The following is a 17,916-nucleotide window of genomic DNA, read 5'->3' as shown; positions in this document are numbered from 1 at the left end:
CGGCCGCTCACTACCTTTGGCTTGACATTGAAGGTCTTCAGCCATAAGCCAAAGTGGGGCTTGATGCGGAGGAAGGCCTCGCACATGACGATAAACGCCGAGATGTTGAGGATGAAGTTCGGTGCCAGATCGTGGAAATCCAGGCCATAATAAAACATGAGCCCCAGGACGAAGGGATGGAGAGGGAATCCCAGTCTGCGGAGGAAATGGGTGAGGAATACCACCCTCTCATGGGGCTTGGGGGTGGGGATGAGCTGTCCCTCATCTGGGAGCCGGTGCGCGATGTCGTCGGGCAGGTATCCGGCTCTCCTCAGTTTCTTGACGTCTCCCTCTATGACGGAGGAGACCATCCACTTGCCTCCCGCTCTGGACATGGTTGGAGAAGGTTGAGATGGAAGTGAGAACTTGGGCGCTAGAGCTCGAGTGTGCGGGAGCGGATGAGCAGAGGAGGAAGAAGGCGTGGATAGAAAGGTGAATCCTTATCCCTTTATATGGGCGGACAAAATTAAGCGTCCCCACTTGCCTGGTAAAACTCGCTTATCCCCCAAGCACCGCAATTAATGGCGCGGTTGGGTTACCCATGCCCGTATTGATGAGAATCCCGTAATAAGGGGACATGATCTCTGCTTTGACAAGCCGTGTTGAAAAACTACCTTGCGTTATGTGCGGAGCTGGTTAAAAGAAACGGTTCGAATAATCACCAGTCCATGACGTAACGTCATGTTGCCGAAACAAGCTAGCAAATTAGATCCGCGAAAACATTATTCTCTCTACGGTGGAATGTGGAACTTATTTTGCAGGGTCGGACACTATCCTCGTATTCAAATTCTTCTGTGACGTATTCGGAGAAGGAACCCGCCTTGCAATGCCGAAGACAACTACGCGCCGGACTCGTCGTCATTGAAGCCTGGTTCAGGGGCTACTGTGGGAGTCCTGGATTAGGGGGTCTCCAGACAGCCGGACTATCTCCATTGGCCGGACTATTAGACTATGAAGATACAAGATTGAAGACTTCGTCTCGTGTCCGGATGGGACTCTACTTGGCGTGGAAGGCAAGCTAGGCAATACGTATATGGATATCTCCTCCTTTGTAACCGACCTTGTGTAACCCTAACCCTCTCCGGTGTCTATATAAACCGAAGGGTTTTAGTCCATAGGACAACAATCACAACATACAATCATACCATAGGCTAGCTTCTAGGGTTTAGCCTCTCTGATCTCGTGGTAGATCTACTCTTGTAACACCCATATCTTCAATATTAATCAAGCAGGACGTAGGGTTTTACCTCCATCAAGAGGGCCCGAACCTGGGTAAAAATTCATGTCCCTTGCCTCCTGTTACCATCCGGCCTAGACGCACAGTTCGGGACCCCCTACCCGAGATCCGCCGGTTTTGACACCGACAGGTGCCTGGGCACCTCCCTCACGACCAGGTCTAGGGTCCCCCTGAGGGGAGCCCCCGAGCCCGTCCTAAGAGGGGCGCTGGGCGCGCCTCCCTATGCAAGGGCGGAGGGCACCTTGTCAGCAGGCGCGGAGCTTGAAGTGGTGCCGTTGGAGCCCTCGAGGCCTGAGAGTCGGGCAGTTGCTTCTTCTTCTTCTTAGGGGCGGTCATCATGCCGAAGACGGCTCCGTCTCTGTCGGAGCTCTCGATCGCCGCAGTCTGGTAGGCGCGCTCCAGAGAACGTAGTGCTTCCTTCTCATCGTAGGCGATCGTGATGACTCCGCCGCTTCCAGGCATCTTGAGGACGTTGTAGCCATGATGGGTCGCCGCCATAAACTTGGAGAGGGTCGGGTACCCTAGGATGGCGTTGTATGGGAGGTTGATGTTGGCGACGTCGAAGTCGATGAGCTCGGTGTGGTAGTTGTCGCGGTCGCCGAAGGTGACGGGGAGGCGGACCTACCCCATCGGGAGGATGGAGCCGTCTGTGACTCTGTAAAATGGCTTGGTCGGGTGCAGCTGATCGTAGGGTACTTGAAGAGTCTCGAAGATCTGGACGGAGAGGACGTTGAGCCCTGTCCCACCGTCGATGAGGGTCTTGGTCACGCGGACGTTACTGATGGTCGGGTTGCATAGCATCGGGAGAGTGCCCTGCGCGGCGGTGCACCTGAGCTGATCCTTGGGGTCGAAGGCGATGATCTGCTTGGCCCACCTGAGGTTGCACGCGGTGTCGGGCCTGGGGAGCGCCGCGTTCACCTCACGAGCGAACTGCTTGAAGATGTGGTGAGAAGCCGGAGCGTGGGCTCCTCCCAGGATGCACGCGACCCCGCGTGGCTCTTGGAAGCCCCCCGCTTCGTCTCCCTGGCAGTCATCATCGTTCCTTCTTGGCGGTGGTGGCAGGCCCGCATTGCCCTGAGGGAGACCCTCACGAGGCTGGTCACGCCAGGGGGCGTCACGAGGCTGCTCCTGCCAACGATCTTCACGAGGCTGATCACGCCATCCTTGGCGTGAGTTCCTGCCGTCCCAGCGTCCTCTGCCACGGCCTCCTCCGCGGCCGTAGCCACGGTTGTCGCGCTCAGGGCGCTGCTCGACGTGCCCGCCGCGCATCGCCCTGAGCTCTTGGCAGTCGTTGGTGTTATAGCTATGGACATCATGGAAGACGCAGTACGGACGGTTATCTCTTGGAGGGTCGTTGTTCCGCAGCCGCGTTTCACTTCTGGCTCCACGGCTAGCATGGCTGGTCCCTTGCGCTTTGCTTCCTTGGCCTTGGTCTTCTTATCGTCGGCCTCCGCCTCAGGCAGTTCCATGAGGGAGAGGCGGCCTTCCTATGCCCTGGCGCACTTCGCCGCGAGATTGAACATCTCGAGGGCCGTGCACAGGTCCTCGTGGATGGCAAGCTCCTCCTTCATCCTGACGTCGCGGACACCATCGGAGAACGCCGAGATGATGGCCTCGTCGGAGACCTTAGGGATCTTGAGGCGCACGGTGTTGAAGCGTTGGATGTACTTCTGCAGGATCTCCACAGGCTGCTGCTTCACGCGGCGCAGGTCTGCGGCCGCTGGAGCTCGGTCACGGGTACCTTGGAAGTTGGCGATGAAGCGCTCGCGAAGCTCCTCCCAGGAGGAGATGGATCCTGGAGGAAGGTTTAGGAGCCAGGAGCGCGCACCGTCCTTGAGGACCATGGGGAACCAATTCGCCATGACCTGCTCGGTGCCGTTCGCCACCTCGATGCTGAGCTCGTAGAGCTGGAGGAACTCCGCCGGGTCAGCGGTGCCGTTGTAACGCGGAGGCAGATCCGGCTTGAACTTGCCGAGCCAGACGAGGCGCCGTAGCTTGGGAGCTAGGGCGCGACATCCAGCCACGCTCATGATTGCTGGCGCCCCCTGCGCCTGCGGTGCTGGGTCTTGGGGTGCGGGCGCCACCACCTCCTATGGGGCGCGGTTCTGGTGCTGCTGAGCGGGGAGCACGCGTGCTTCCGCCTGGGGACACGGGACCACCTGGCAGCTCTCCTCGTCGCGCGCGGGGGCCCTGCGGGGCTGTTCGTGCCATGGAGCCTCACGCCTGAGCCCCTGGCCGGCGCCGCGTGGTGGAGGTGGGGGCGTCGTGGTCCTCGTTCCCCGCCATGGGCGACGGAGCGCAAGAGGAATGGGTCGGTGAGGGTGCCTCCCCAGCGGCGTTGACGTGCTCGGTGATGCGGTGGAGCCACTCGTCGTAGAGATCGTCCGCCGGATGGTAGCGTAGGAGCTACCGCGCCATCAGTAGCGCAGGCTGCTGGTAGACCGGCCCGCGGTGGACCAGCGAGGACGACACCGCGGCCGGCAAAGCTGACGGGGTCGTCGTGCGGCCTTCGCGCCGCACGGACAGCGGCAGCGACGAGTCCTGCTGCTCGTGAACGGCTGGGTCCATGGCCACGTTGGCGACTGGCGAGTTGGGGCGGAGTGGTGCGCCGTTACCCACGGGTGCCGTCTGAGTGACGTTGGTGGCGCGGCGGGCGGCGCGTGCTCGGCGAGTGTCCACCATGGCGGTGAAACGAGGTCAACGGAGAAGAGCGGAGCGAGGTCGTTTGGAGAAGCGAGATTTCGACACGCCCCCTACCTGGCGCGCCAAATGTTGGATTTCGGGCTCCGCAAAACCCTTAAGATTCGAACACAGGGGCGTGACGAAGATCTCTCCCACTACACGTCTACCTAGCGCCTCGCTCTTCTCCTGGTGGTGGGAATGGAATGCAAGCAAGCAAACAAGTAGAGCACACAAGAGTTTACCCAGGTTCAGGCCACCTTGCGGTGTAAAACCCTACGTCCTGCTTTAGTGGGTTGGCCTCGCGAGGGCTCGAGTATGAACAAGTACAGTGGTTTCCTGAGCTCAGGAGGCGAGCTCAAGAAGGGGAGGAGGCGGATGTTCTTGCTCCTTTGCTAGGTTAAGTCCCAATGGGTCGATCCCCTCTATGATGGAACCCTAGCTACTTATATAGGCGGCCAGAGTCCTCTTCCCCCGAAATGTTTAGGCGGGAAGGGAATCCCACAACGGCCATTTGAGCGGGAACACAAGGACGCTCCTATCCTGACAAAAGGTGGTCTTCGCCTACAAAGAGGGCAGGCGGTGATGCGGTGGTGGGCTCGGCGATGACATCCTTCCTATCGTCCTTGCGGTTTTCGGTCTTGTTGCACCAAAGGGGAAACCTTTGTCTCGCCCCTCGGGAACCTGCGCCTGTGCGGTCTCCTTTGCACCGATATGGAAACTGCACCCGCTGGCACGGTTCGTCATGGCTTGCGTCACTGCCTCCTCCTGAGGCAGCCCTTGCCTTGAGATCTCCGCCCTCCCGAAGCAGCCTAGGCGAGGCCACTCTAGGGAGAGGTCTTGGTCGCCCCTCCGGAGCAGCCTAGGTGAGGCCGCTCCCTGAGGAGGTCTTGGTCGTTCTCCTCACGAGGGCTGGCCCCCTCGCGAGGGTCTTGAGCAGATGGTCGATCAGCTGGGCCCTACGGGGCCGTACTAGGAACGCGATGTCGGCCGCAGACAGGCAAGTCTGGGTACCCTGGTTCCCAGTACGCCGACACCATCGTCCTCCGCCTTGGTTCACTCTCCACGGCGCCGCCCTCCGGTGTTGTCAACATGGTCAACAACCAAGAGGAATAAGGAGATGACTGTACATGGTGAGGATGACAGTAGGGACCCAGCAGCGCGCGCAGTAATTTTGTTTTTTCGGGACGGAGAAGGGTATCAACTGGGTTGTGCGGGACCCGTGGCCCGTCTAGCCCAGGCTTTCATTTCATATGTTTAGCACATGACCAATCCAGTTTGTTTTTTTCCTTTCTGAAAATGGCTAGCCAACTATTTTGTTTTTTGCAGAATAACCAACGTAGGCCTACTTGCTTTTCTACGCCCTTCTGGGCCGGAAATCTTTCAAGACGAAGAGGGATGCATTTTGCCCAGAAAATGGGCTATAAGTAATAAGAAATGGGCTATAAGTAATAATAAATGGGCTGTAAAATGAAAAAATACAACAAATAGGCAATTAGTTCCAAAATACTGTTTTCTTTCGGATTTTGATATTTTAAATTTCATTGTTTTTGTGCGGGTAAGTTTCATTGAATTTAAATTAAGGTATATTTAGATTTAAAATTAATTTGAATCTGGTTAGAAATTTCGGGTTGTATGCTGTTTGGGACAGATTTGGAGGCTGACTTGTGGGTCTACTAGGTTGACGTGTACTTTGGCTTTGTCAACTTAGTCCACAAACGATTCTAGCAGCAGTGACCGTTGGATGTTAATCCAACGGATGTGCTGCTTCTTCAATATCTGATCTTCTTACTCCAGCTGCCCAAACCAGCTCCGGTGGGACTGCCTGCTCCCGCCTCCCATGGCCGGCTGTGCTGCGCACAGGCCGCACCGCCCCACCCTACTTCATTGTTGGCCAGGCCATTCCTCTACTCTCCCACACCTCCTGTTATTTTCTGGCGACGGCAGCCGGACCAGTAAACCCTCGTACTCCCCACCGCGTGGGCAACCATTGTCGAGTCTTCCCCGGCTCCGTGTCGTTCCCTTACTAGGCCTCGCCGTCGTCCACCGCCATGGTGCTCTCGGCGCGGCCTGGTCAATGTGGTCAACGAACGACATCCATCGGTCGTGTACTATAAGCGCAAAATAATGATTCCTCTACCTGACAGCCAGGACCCACTAGAAGGGCCTCTGTATTTCGCGAAAAAAACGTTCCCCCGCTGACATGTCGGACCCACCAGCTATATCTTCGCACGCAAGGAAGTGCCTCCTTATTACGCACAAAAAATGAATACCCCCTGCTAGCTGGGACCCACCATAGTGGGAGGATGACTTGTGGGCCAACTAAGTTGACGGGGACAGAGGGCTTTGTCAACTTAGTCAATATGAACCCGTACGATGTCCATCCAACGGCCGTAGTGCTTCTTCAACCTCTGGTCTTCTTGCTCCAACCGCCCAAAGCAGCGCCGGTCGTGCCGCATGCTCCTGTCTCCCGTGGTCGGCTGTGCTGCCGCGGAGGCCTCACCGCCCCTACTATTCCCACCGCTGGCCAGGCCCTGCGGCGACGGCAGCCTCACACCGCAGCCGAACCAGTGAACCCTCGTACTCCTCTCCGCGCGAGCTTCCACTGCCGTGTCTTCCCCGGCTTCGCGTCGTCCCCTTCCTAGGCCTCGCCGTCGTCCACCGCCGTGGTGCTCTCGGCGCGGCCTGATCAACATGGTCAAGGAACAACTTCCATCGGACAACTGTACGTGGAGAGGCTGACAGCTGGGTCCATGGTCGCAGCAAGGAAGTGCCTCCTTATTATGCGGAAAATAATGATTCCTCCACCTGACAGTTGGGACCCACCGGACGGACCACTGTATTTCACGGAAAAAACGTTTCCCCCTGACTGCTGGGACCCACCAGCTTCATCTTCGCACGCAAGGTAGTGTGTCCGGGAAAAAAAAAGATTCGCCTCCCTGACTGCTGGGACCCACCAGCTACACCTTCGCACGCAAGGAAGTGCGTCCGGGCAAAAAAAATGATTCGCCCCCCTGACTGCTGGGACACACCAGCTACATCTTCGTAGGCAAGGAAGTGCCTGACAGTCGGGACCCACCTGTTCGAAGCGTATGTAGCGTTGTCATTCTGGTCGCGAACGTGTACGTACATACTGGTCGATGTAGAGGCGCGCACGTGTCATAATAGAGGCGCGCACATAGCGTCTACACGTACGTATGAAAGTGCAACTATCCCTAGGTGGTTTTGGTAATTCATAACAACATATAGCTCATTGAGCTAATGCTATTCCAAGATGACTATTTCAGGAAAGCTCAATGATTGGCATGGCATGGATGTGAAAGTGGAACCCTCAAAATGCTAAGGACAAAGGATTGGCTCAAGCTCAAAAGCTCAAGACTCTTCATTTTATATTTTAGTGATCCAAGATCACATTGAGTCTTTAGGAAAAGCCAATACTATCAAGGAGGGATGAGGTGTTGCTTAATAAGCCTCTTGCTTCATGTGCTTAGTGATATGCTCCAAAACCCTCAACTACTTTCCCATATCCACATATGACCTAAACCCTAAGCCAAACTCGGTCCTACCGATTCTTTCTATCCGGCGCCACCGAGTTTCACTTGTCATAAGCCACTGCCAAACCCTAGCAATTTGGTTCTACCGATAGGGATCTCGGTCTCACCGAGATGGGATTGCAAACTCTCTGTTTCCCTTTTGTAACTTTTCGGTCTCATCGAAAGAGTGAATCGGTCCCACCGAGATTGCAATGTAAACTCTATGTTTCCCTTTTGTAACTTTTCGGTCTCACCGAAAGAGCAAATCGGTCCCACCGAGTTTGCCTGACCAACGCTCTGGTTAGCTTATTACCAAACTCGGTCTCACCGAGTTTGTGTAATCGGTCTCACCGAGATTACGTTATGCCCAAACCCTAACCATATCGGTCCTACCGAGTTGCATATCAGGCCCACCGAAAATCTCTAACGGTCACTAGGTTTACTTTTTCGGCCCGACTGAGTTTGTTGATTCGGTCCCACCGAGATTGGAAAACTGTGTGTAACGGTTGGATTTTGTGTGGAGGCTATATATACCCCTCCACCTGCTCTTCATTCGTGGAGAGAGCCATCAGAACACATACACAATTCCAACTCATATATTCTGAGAGAGAACCACCTACTCATGTGTTGAGACCAAGATATTCCATTCCTACCATATGAATCTTGATCTCTAGCCTTCCCCAAGTTGCTTTCCACTCAAATCTTCTTTCCACAAAATCCAAATCCTATGAGAGAGAGTTGAGTGTTGGGGAGACTATCATTTGAAGCACAAGAGCAAGGAGTTCATCATCAACACACCATTTGTTACTTCTTGGAGAGTGGTGTCTCCTAGATTGGCTAGGTGTCACTTGGGAGCCTCCGACAAGATTGTGGAGTTGAACCAAGGAGTTTGTAAGGGCAAGGAGATCGCCTACTTCGTGAAGATCTATCGCTAGTGAGGCAAGTCCTTCGTGGGCGATGGCCATGGTGGGATAGACAAGGTTGCTTCTTCGTGGACCCTTCATGGGTGGTTGCTTCTTTGTGGACCCTTCGCGGGTGGAGCCCTCCGTGGACTCGCGCAACCATTACCCTTCGTGGGTGGAGCCCTCCGTGGACTCGCACAACCGTTACCCTTTGTGGGTTGAAGTCTCCATCAACGTGGATGTAGGATAGCACCACCTATCCGAACCACGGGAAAAACATCCGTGTCTCCAATTGTGTTTGAATTCTCCAAACCCTTCCCTTTACATTCTTGCAAGTTGCATGCTTTACTTTCTGCTGCCAATATACTCTTTGCATGCTTGCTTGAATTGTGTGATGATTGCTTGACTTGTCCTACAATAGCTAAAATCTGCCAAGAACTAAAATTGGGAAAAGGTTAAGTTTTTATTTGGTCAAGTAGTCTAATCACCCCCTCTAGACATACTTTCGATCCTACAAGTGGTATCAGAGCTTTGGTCTCCATTTGCTTTGATCTCCATAGCTTTTGGTGGTCATAGCCTTGGTTTCACAACCTAGGAGAGTATGGCGTCTAGCGAGGGAAATTATCACCATAGAGGTCTTTACTTTGATGGTACTAATTTTGCTAGTTGGAAGCATAAAATGAAAATGCATATTCTTGGACATAACCCCGCCGTTTGGGCTATTGTGTGTGTTGGTTTGCAAGGTGACTTCTTTGATGGGAAAGAACCAAACCGTGAAGCTACCGCGGATGAGTTGAAGATGTTGCAATACAATGCTCAAGCTTGTGATATTCTCTTCAACGGACTATGCCCCGAAGAATTCAACAAAATCAGCCGTCTTGAGAATGCAAAGGAAATTTGTGACACTTTGATTGATATGCATGAAGGTACCGACTCCGTCAAGGAATCCAAGTTGGATGTGCTTCAAAGTCAACTTGACGAGTTCAAAATGAAGGATGGTGAAGGTGTCGCTGAAATGTACTCTAGGCTTGCTCTCATCACAAATGAGATTGCCGGCTTAGGAAGTGAAGAGATGACAGATAGATTCATCATCAAGAAGATTCTAAGAGCCTTGGGTGGAAAATATGATACCGTGTGCACATTGATCCAAATGATGCCCAATTACAAAGATCTCAAGCCAACGGAGGTGATTGGAAGAATTGTTGCTCATGAGATGTCACTTAAGGATAAAGAGGAACTTCACAACAAATCAAGTGGTGCCTACAAAGCCTCATGTGAAGCCCCTACATCATCAAGTGAGAAACAAAACTTCAATGAAGAATTGAGCTTAATGGTGAAGAACTTCAACAAGTTCTACAAGAGTAGAAGCAAAGATAGAAGCTTCAAGTCAAGGTCCTACAGTGACAAAAGATCTTCTAGTCGAGAGGGAAACTGCTACAGTTGTGGAAGACCCGGACACTATTCCAATGAGTGTACGGCTTCCTACAAGAGAAGAGAAGATTCTCCAAAAAGAAGAAGCAAAGAATCACCACCAAGAGAGAGAAGGAGTAGAGATGATCGTTATGAACGAAGATACTCACGGAGAAGCAAGGATTCGGAAAGGAAGGAAAAATCATCAAGGAGCTACACAAAACGAAGACATCAAGATCATGTTGGTGAATGGGTATCCGGCTCCGACTCCGACAGCCACTCCGAGAGAAGTTATCACTCCGACTCCGAAGATACTCAAGATGAAGGTGTTGCCGGTCTAGCACTTGTGTCAACCAACTCCTATGACATATTTGACTCACCAAATGAAGGAATTGGAAGATGCTTCATGGCCAAAGGTCCTAAGGTAACACACCCCGAGTATGTTGATTTCAATAGTGATGAAGATGACTTGTTAGGTGATGATTTGCTTATTGACAACTCTAGTGATGAAACGTCAATTAATCATGCTAATCAAGATAAAACGAATGAAAATGATAAGGAGAAGATTGAGGCTCTAACTAAAGAACTAAACACTCTTAAGTTAGCTCATGAAACTATCTTCGAAGATCATCGAGAACTTTTAAGAGCTCATGAGAAATTACGCTTTGAAAAGCTCAATCTTGGGCAAGAGCATGAGTTCTTAAAAGCAATCAATGATGATCTCCGCAAGAAAAGTTCTTCTTACATTGCCAAACGTTTACTCTTATCCACTTACATGCCTCAAGTCAAGTCTAGTAACAAGAACAAGAAGGATTCTTCCTCTAGCAGTAACAATGACCATGCTAAATCCAATATTGTTGCTTCTAGTAGTTCTCTTGATTCCACTAATGATTCTCTTAGCCAAGTTACACTTGAGCAAGAAAATAGCTTATTGAAGGGAATTATAGAGAAAGGAGTGTACAAAAGCCTTGCCGGGAGTAAGCAATTCGAGGAAATTGTGCGCAAGCAAGGAATGCACCGGAAGAATCAAGGTGTTGGTTTTGAACAAAAGTTCAATGCCAATGGAGTTGAGTGGGAAGAAGATCAATACCCCAAGACAAAGTTTGTTCCTCAACAAGAGAAGTATGATACTTCTTTCAAGGGGACACAAGCTCAAGATGATCTTCCACCACAAGACTACAAGCAAAAAGGCAAGGACAAGCTTCAAGAGGAAATTGATGCATTTGAAGAAGCTCCTAAGACCTTAGTCAAGTGGATTCCCAAGACTACTTCAAGTTCCACTTCATCAAGTATGACTACAACTCCAAGGATTCCCATCAAGATGGTGTGGATCCAAAAGAAGAAGAACTAGAGAGTTCTTGAGGGTGACTCCGCCAACATACTTCACTCTTATCATCTTGGCAAGAACAAGTGCAATCAACTTCCACATCTTGCACTAGTTCAAGGAGTCACAAACCCTCTTGTTGGTAAGACAAGGGACAAGGTAACCTAAAAGTTTTCATGGACATCATCTTGTGTGTGCATCACTCTATGTCTATGGATATCCTTGTTTGTTCCTTGTGGGACTAACCCATGTAGGTATTGAAAGTGCAATTCACTCAAATGGATAGCTCCAAGTGATCTACATAAACATTGAGCATCCACATCTTCAACATCTACATGAAGTCATCATCGACAAAACCCGAGGTTAGTTCATCCCTCTAAGGGGGGATATCACATCTAGGGGGAGCTTTACTCTAAGACTTGAGCTAAAGCAACTCTAAAGATGTGAACACAACAATGCTTTATGTAAAAGTGGTAACCCCACTTGAGCTTAAACGATGAGTATGACCTATGATCAAGTGTTCTCACTTGACTCCTAAGTCAATATACTCATATATAGATGACCTTGTCATCGCAAATTGCTTGATAGATGCTAGAATTGGTTGTGCATGCCTTGTCACATATTTCATTTGCCATCTTATTGTGTGAGCATGCTGGTTGCATATTTTACTCATTCGAGGACATCCACTTGTTGTTTTGATTGTTTGGTTTTATTTCCTTTTGCCAAGTGGATGCACAAGAATGCCTAAGAACCTCCTCTAGCTATCTATGCTTTTCTCGTCTCAAACTCTATTCATGCTACATCACAAAATTTGATCAAGTCAGATTCGAACCACTCTGTGTGAGGAGCGCTCGGAGTCCCCGATTCGTCATAGACTTAAACTTCCAAAACCTCTTTATGATTCTCGGTCTGACCGATACCCTACTTTCGGTCCTACCGAGATCATTAAATTGATCTAGGTTTTTGATCTCGATGCAACCGATTTGAACCATTCGGTCACACCGAGTTGCAACAACTGTATACAGTTTTGCATCTCGGTGCCACCGAGTTGTTCCACTCGGTCACACCGACAGGGTCGGGCTATATATAGTCACGGGCAAAAATTTGGAAATTTCTCCGAACCCCTTCGCCCGCGCGATAGCCTGCTCTGCCAACTTGGTCTCTGGATCATCTTATCGCCGCCAGCCGCCTCCAGTCGCTGGTCTCCGTCGCCGTCAACGGAAATTCAACCCCGCCGTTGCCGCCGTAGCGAGTCTCCGCCGAGCTAGGGTATGGACTCGATCTTTGTGCTATTCCCCAATCCGATTCTTAGCACATTGTGATCATCATGATTCTTGCCACGTTTGTTAAACTTCTATCCAGTCAATGAACTCGTAGATTAGGTTTAATTTGAAAATTTTAGGGTTAGGTTTCCGCCGAAACCATCTCGGACCCACCGAGTTTAAAAACTCGGTCCCACCGATTTGGCTTATGCCATTGCACAAGTGAGACTCGGTCTGACCAAGAATTACTTATCGGTGTGACCGATTTTGGAACTCTGTGAAACCCTAGCAGTCTCGGTGCCACCAAACTGTGACTCGGTCTGACCGAGTTCACTAGTTTAGGTGCCAAAACTGCTTCGGTACCATCGAGTTTAGAAATCGGTAGATCCGAGATGCTTTCAGTGGGAAACTAAAACTAAGTTTTTGAATTATTCTTTTGCAAAAATCTCTGCATTTTGTGATGCTTATCCACTCTATCTCATCTATAACCTATTCACAGGGTCAGCAGTCAGAGTTTGCATCATGTCAGACCAAAGTGATAGCCAGAACTTGTCAGAGCAGCAAGTGCAGATGAGTGAGGGCACTAGTCCCTCAAGTTCCTCAGATGATGGCAGCAGGAGCACCCCAAGCAATTTACCAAAAGCTGCCACCAGACAAAGGAAGAAGAGGACTTCAGATTCTGAGGATGAAGATTATGTGGCAGAAGAGGAAGCAACTTCAAAGAGAGTAGTGCTCGAGAAGGAACATGGCTCAGCTCAAGGCACAAAGCCAGGATTGAAAATCAAAAGGCCAGCAGGTAGGCAGCCTATGCCTAAGGCCAGAGCCTCAACTCAGATTCCTGAAAAGCCTGCAACCATAGAGCCAGTTGCTGCTGAAGGAAAGAAAAGGAAGGAAAGGGTCAAGAAGACCGTAGCCAGAGTGCTTGGAAAGGCTTCCATCATGGAAGAAGAGGAAGAAGAAGAGGTTGCTGCACCAACACCTAAGGCACCCAAGCTAATGGGTGATGCTATCAAATCAGGGGCTACTGCATCTAAGCCCAAGGAAGCACCCAAGGCTGCATCAAAGGTCAAGACAGCTCCAAAGAGAAATACGAGGAGCATACCTGCAACTGAAAAGAACAAGGCCCCAGTGCCTGAAGCTGCTGAAGAAGATGATGAAGAGCATGTTCTGAGAAAGCTCAAGCCCAAGATCCCAGACCACAACGATGCTCATCCTGTGGCTGAGGATATGAAACTCAGGAGAGATTCAGGGCTCCGGAAGTGGAGAGAAGCAGACCCGTATGCTTCAAGGAGAAGGACTGCAGTTGACTACAGGTTTCACACCAAGGAGCAGCAAGATTTTTATGAGACAGTGCTGCTAGACAAGAAGCCAATTGTCTATGACATGAGATGGGTCGATTGGCAATACATCAAGGACAACGAAGAGTACTACCCTGGAGTGCAGGACAGCTTCAAGGCATGTGGAGTAGAGGACTTTGTTGGGCAGAAGCTCACAAAGTGGAACGAGGAACTCATCATGCAGTTCTACTCCACAGCCCATTTCTATCCAGATGGCAGGATTGTATGGATGTCAAAGGGTACGAGGTACCAGTCTACAGTTGCTGAATGGGCTCAGCTGGTTAATTCCCCAGAAGAGCATGACGATGACTTGTACATTTATGCCAAGAAGAAGATGGACCACAACTCTATGTCCAATATGTACAAGGAAATTCCAAACGAGGCACTTGATACTTTCAAGTTTGGGTCTGTGCATTATCTTCTGTCAGGGCTGCCAACCATCAACTGGATCCTTAGGCACACTCTGTTGCCCAAGTCTGGAGATCACAGAATGATTAGAGGTCACGCCATTAACTTGCTACATATATTTGATGTGCCTCAGAAATTCAAGGTCATGAGCCTCATAGTAGAAACTATCAAGAGGACTACAGCAGATCAGAAGAGGAGCTGTGGTTATGCCCCCCAGATTCAGGAGTTAATCAACTCGAAGATGGGCACAGGCATATACTTGTTGGACAAGGAACACTTGCCTATTCATCCAGACTTTGAGGACAACCAAGTTGTGATGAATGAGAATGAACCATCATCAGTTCAAGCACAAGCAAAGAAGGAGCAGGCGAGGAAGGAGAAAGCTGCCAAGATGCCAACTCAAGAGGAGGCATCTGAGTATTTCTTGAAAACCAAACAAGAGCAGCTTGGTTACTTGATTGCATCCACACTGAGGATTGAGCAAGGACTGACCACCCTCACTCAGAATCAGCAGAGCTTAGAGAGGATCATGGAACAAAAGTTCTATGACTTGGATGTCAAAGTAACAGAGATTCAGTCTGCAGTGGAACAATTACAGGATGATATGCAGGAGAGGAAGGGCAAGACTACAACTGATGCATTTGCCAGAGTGCCAAGAGCTCAGAGATCATATGCAGTGCCAGTTGCTGACACCAGAGCCACCACTTCTGCACCAGCTACAGCTTCAGTTCCACCAGCTCCAGCGTCCACTTCAGCCTCGACTCCGACCATGTCTACAGAAGGCTTCGTCCTTGGAGTGCTCCGGACTCCACCACCACCTGAAGATCAAGCCTGAGTGTCGACTTAGCACTATGCATTTTCTAGGAACTTTTTGGTAACTTGTTGCCAAAGGGGGAGAAAATGTATAGATCATAGGCTTCGAGAGAGAGAGAGTGTTGTTTCTTCTCTCTTGCTTTATTTGGTGGTTTTTCAAACTTTGTTTGCTTTTGAGTGCTTGAGATACTATGCCGTTATCTGTGAGACATTGATGATCATGTGTTTGATCATAAGCTACACTTAATGTTAGCTTAATATTATCATCTTATCTATCTTATGTGATCATTCACTATTCTTGGTGATGAGTGCATGTATTTCATTCTTATCATTTTAAGCGCTCCACCAAGATGTATGTGACATGTAAGAGTAACCCATGACTCTAACTCTTTGTGCATTTGCAGTCCAAAGCAAATTTTAAATATGCACAAATTTAGGGGGAGCTCTTACTTGTCACATACTTCTCAAAGCGACGATATATTTCATGCTTATTATCATTTGTCGAAGCTTTGATCTATATGTTGTCATCAATTACCAAAAAGGGGGAGATTGAAAGTGCAACTATCCCTAGGTGGTTTTGGTAATTCATAACAACATATAGCTCATTGAGCTAATGCTATTCCAAGATGACTATTTCAGGAAAGCTCAATGATTGGCATGGCATGGATGTGAAAGTGGAACCCTCAAAATGCTAAGGACAAAGGATTGGCTCAAGCTCAAAAGCTCAAGACTCTGCATTTTATATTTTAATGATCCAAGATCACATTGAGTCTTTAGGAAAAGCCAATACTATCAAGGAGGGATGAGGTGTTGCTTAATGAGCCTCTTGCTTCATGTGCTTAGTGATATGCTCCAAAACCCTCAACTACTTACCCATATCCACATATGACCTAAACCCTAAGCCAAACTCGGTCCTACCGATTCTTTCTATCCGGCGCCACCGAGTTTCACTTGTCATAAGCCACTGCCAAACCCTAGCAATTCGGTTCTACCGATAGGGATCTCGGTCTCACCGAGATGGGATTGCAAACTCTCTGTTTCCCTTTCGTAACTTTTCAGTCTCACCGAAAGAGCGAATCGGTCCCACCGAGATTGCAATGTAAACTCTGTGTTTCCCTTTTGTAACTTTTCGGTCTCACCGAAAGAGCAAATTGGTCCCACCAAGTTTGCCTGACCAACTCTCTGGTTAGCTTATTACCAAACTCGGTCTCACCGAGTTTGTGTAATCGGTCTCACCGAGATTACGTTATGCCCAAACCCTAACCATATCGGTCCTACCGAGTTGCATGTCAGTCCCACCGAAAATCTCTAACAGTCACTAGGTTTACCTTTTCGGTCCAACCGAGTTTGTTGATTCGGTCCCACCGAGATTGGAAAACTGTGTGTAACGGTTGGATTTTGTGTGGAGGCTATATATACCCCTCCACCTCCTCTTCATTCGTGGAGAGAGCCATCAGGACACATACACAATTCCAACTCATATGTTCTGAGAGAGAACCACCTACTCATGTGTTGAGACCAAGATATTCCATTCCTACCATATGAATCTTGATCTCTAGCCTTCCCCAAGTTGCTTTCCACTCAAATCTTCTTTCCACAAAATCCAAATCCTATGAGAGAGAGTTGAGTGTTGGGGAGACTATCATTTGAAGCACAAGAGCAAGGAGTTCATCATCAACACACCATTTGTTACTTCTTGGAGAGTGGTGTCTCCTAGATTGGCTAGGTGTCACTTGGGAGCCTCCGACAAGATTGTGGAGTTGAACCAAGGAGTTTGTAAGGGCAAGGAGATCGCCTACTTCGTGAAGATCTACCGCTAGTGAGGCAAGTCCTTCGTGGGCGATGGCCATGGTGGGATAGACAAGGTTGCTTCTTCGTGGACCCTTCGTGGGTGGTTGCTTCTTCATGGACCCTTCGTGGGTGGAGCCCTCCGTGGACTCGCGCAACCATTACCCTTCGTGGGTGGAGCCCTCCGTGGACTCGCGCAACCGTTACCCTTCGTGGGTTGAAGTCTCCATCAACGTGGATGTAGGATAGCACCACCTATCCGAACCACGGGGAAAACATCCGTGTCTCCAATTGCGTTTGAATTCTCCAAACCCTTTCCTTTACATTCTTGCAAGTTGCATGCTTTACTTTCCGCTGCCAATATACTCTTTGCATGCTTGCTTGAATTGTGTGATGATTGCTTGACTTGTCCTACAATAGCTAAAATCTGCCAAGAACTAAAATTGGGAAAAGGTTAAGTTTTTATTTGGTCAAGTAGTCTAATCACCCCCCCTCTAGACATACTTTCGATCCTACAACGTACATCGGCCAGGGTGCAAGAAAGAAAATACGGCCATGTATGTGTACATACGGGCGGGGTCTCGAATGCCTACTCGCGCATACGTACGGCCAGGGCTCTTGTACATTGCTGGGTCGGAACGAAGAAACAGCATCGTCGTCGTGTTCATGAGGAGGCAACGGAATGCGTTGTGTTCATGGGGAGGCAACGAAATGCGTCGCGTTCATCGGGAGGCAACGAAACGCGTGGGAGCCAACCGGCTGGGTCAGAACGAAATGCGTGGTCGTGTTCATCGGGAGGGCTTGGACAGAACAGGCGATGGAAACGAGGCCTGGCGTACCGCAAAACGGAAGAAACGGACCTCCTACATTCGGAACGGGGTCCTGTTGATCGGGAGGGGTGTGGCGTGCCGCAAAACAGAGAAAACAGACCTCCTACGGTCGAAACAGGGGTCCTGTTGATCGGTAGGGGTGTGGCGTCCCGCAAAACGGACGAAACGGACCTCCTACGGTCGAAACGGGGGTCATGTTGATCGGGAGGGGTGTGGCGTACCGCAAAACGGAGGAAACGGACCTCCTACGGTCGAAACGGGGGTCCTGTTCATCTGGAGGGGTGTGGCGTACCGCAAAACGGGACTCCACGGGATACTGTTCATCTCCACCGTCGACCTCCTCTAGCTTCCACG

The sequence above is a fragment of the Triticum dicoccoides genome, chromosome 4A (genome assembly GCF_002162155.2).
Source record: "Triticum dicoccoides isolate Atlit2015 ecotype Zavitan chromosome 4A, WEW_v2.0, whole genome shotgun sequence".
Lineage (NCBI taxonomy): Eukaryota > Viridiplantae > Streptophyta > Magnoliopsida > Poales > Poaceae > Triticum > Triticum dicoccoides.
This window is presented reverse-complemented; position numbering follows the sequence as displayed.